Here is a 2500-nt window from a genome sequence, read left to right as displayed (position 1 = left end):
GACCGGTCTGTAATCATTTAGTCCTGTTGGCCTTAGCTTTTTGGGCACAGCGATGATGGTGGAGGACTTGAGACAGGCTGGTACATGGCATGTCTCCAGGGAGGTGTTAAAGATGTTGGTGAACACCGGAGACAGCTGGTCAGCGCAGTGCCTGAGGGTGGCTGGAGAGACAGAGTCCGGCCCGGCTGCTTTGCGTGGATTCTGCCTCTTGAAAAGCCCATTAACTTCTCCCTCCTGAAAGGAGAGAGTCGTTTCTGTAGTATGGGTGGGGGATGGGGCCTCTTGGGTGGGAAGGGGTGGTTCAGGACAGTCCAATTGTCTTTCAAATCTACGGTAGAACTCGTTCAGGTCGTTGGCTAGGCGGGAGTCGTTAGTGGTGTGGGGCGCTCTGGGTTTGTAGTTGGTGATGTGCCTGAGCCCTTTGGCAGACAGAAGCAGCGTCGTTAGTAGAGAACTGGTGTTTTAGTGTCTCTGAGTACAGTCGTTTAGCCTCTCTCACCGCTTTGCTAAACCTGTTCTTCGACTCCTTGAATCTGTCTCTATCCCCACTCCTAAACGCTTCCTCCTTCTCCAACCTCAACCTTTTGAGCTTTGCTGAGAACCAGGGCTTGTTGTTGTTAAAGTTCACCCTGGTACGTGTTGGGATACAGCAGTCCTCACAGAAGCTGATGTACACAGCCTCTGTGAGTTCATCCAGACTATTGGTAGCAGTCGTGAACATATCCCAGTCAGTACAGTCTAAGCACGCCCGCAAATCTTCCACAGCCTCACTGGTCCACTGTTTAGATGTCCTCACAGCAGGTTTACAGAGTTTTAGTTGCTGCCTGTATGCACGAATCAGGTGGACCAAGGGAGTTCTGTGCGAGCCGAACAGCCCCGTGACCCACAAGAGAAACATCCCCGCCAAATTCGAGCGTTTGACGGGGTCTATCCGTGAAAAAATATTCACGTTTTTGAGTGCACATGCATTTCTGCTGCAAATGCCTCTGGAAGTTTCATGCCGTTCGTATGCCAATTGTGGCAACACGAAAATGACCCGTTTTCCCATTCCGAGGGATTTCTGTGCGACCCTAACAGCCCCGTGAGCCACAAGAGACACATCCCCGCCAATTTCTAGCGTTTCACGGGGTCTATCCGTGAAAAATATAGACGTTTTTGAGTGCACATGCATTTCTGCTGCAGATGCCTCTGGAAGTTTCATGCCGTTCGTACGCAATGTGGCAACACGAAAATGACCCCTTTTCCCATTCCGAGGGATTTCTGTGCGACCCTAACTAACAGCGCCCGTGAGCCACAAGAGAGACATCCCCGCCAATTTATAGCGTTTCACGGGGTCTATCCGTGAAAAATATAGACGTTTTTGAGTGCACATGCATTCCTGCTGCAAATGCCTCTGGAAGTTTCATGCCGTTCCTATGCAATGTGGCCACACAAAAATGACCCGTTTTCCCATTCCGAGGCATTTCTGTGCGACCCTAACAGCCCCGTGAGCCACAAGAGAGACATCCCCGCCAACTTCTAGCGTTTGACGGGGTCTATGCGTGAAAAATATTAAAATTTTTGAGTGCACGTGCCTTTCTGCTGCAAATGCCTCTGGAAGTTTCATGGCGTTCCTATGCAATGTGGCAACACGAAAATGACCCCTTTTCCCATTCCGAGGGAGTTCTGTGCCACCCTAACAGCCCCGTGAGCCACAAGAGACACATCCCCGCCAATTTCTAGCGTTTCACGGGGTCTATCCGTGAAACATATAGAAGTTTTTGAGTGCACATGCATTCCTGCTGCAAATGCCTCTGGAAGTTTCATGCGGTTCGTACGCAATGTGGCAACACGAAAATGACCCGTTTTCCCATTCCCAGGGATTTCTGTGCGACCCGAACAGCCCCGTGAGCCACAAGAGACACATCCCCGCCAATTTCTAGCGTTTCACGGGGTCTATCCGTGAAAAATATCAATTTTTTTTTGACTGCACATGCATTTCTGCTGCAAATGCCTCTGGAAGTTGCATGCGGTTCGCATGCAATGTGGCGACACGAAAATGACCCGTTTTCCCATTCCGAGGGATTTCTGTGCCACCCTAACAGCCCCGTGAGCCACAAGAGAGACATCCCCGCCAATTTCTAGCGTATCACGGGGTCTATCCGTGAGAAATATTCACTTTTTTGAGTGCACATGCATTCCTGCTGCAAATGCCTCTGGAAGTTTCATGCGGTTCGTATGCAATGTGGCGACACGAAAATGACCCGTTTTCCCATTCCGAGGGATTTCTGTGCCACCCTAACAGCCCCGTGAGCCACAAGAGAGACATCCCCGCCCACTTCTAGCGTTTCACGGGGTCTCTCCGTGAAAAATATCACATTTTTTGAGTGCACATGCATTCCTGCTGCAAATGCCTCTGGAAGTTTCATGCGGTTCGCATGCAATGTGGCGACACGAAAATGACCCGTTTTTTCCCATTCCGAGGGATTTCTGTGCCACCCTAACAGCCCCGTGAGCCACA

This window comes from Petromyzon marinus, unplaced genomic scaffold (assembly GCF_048934315.1).
Source record: "Petromyzon marinus isolate PM22_M1 ecotype Great Lakes invasive population unplaced genomic scaffold, UKy_Petmar_22M1.pri1.0 PM_G_Scaffold_6, whole genome shotgun sequence".
In the NCBI taxonomy this organism is placed as follows: Eukaryota; Metazoa; Chordata; class Hyperoartia; order Petromyzontiformes; family Petromyzontidae; genus Petromyzon; species Petromyzon marinus.
The sequence above is the reverse complement of the archived record's forward strand: the minus strand, read 5'-3'. Positions refer to the sequence as shown.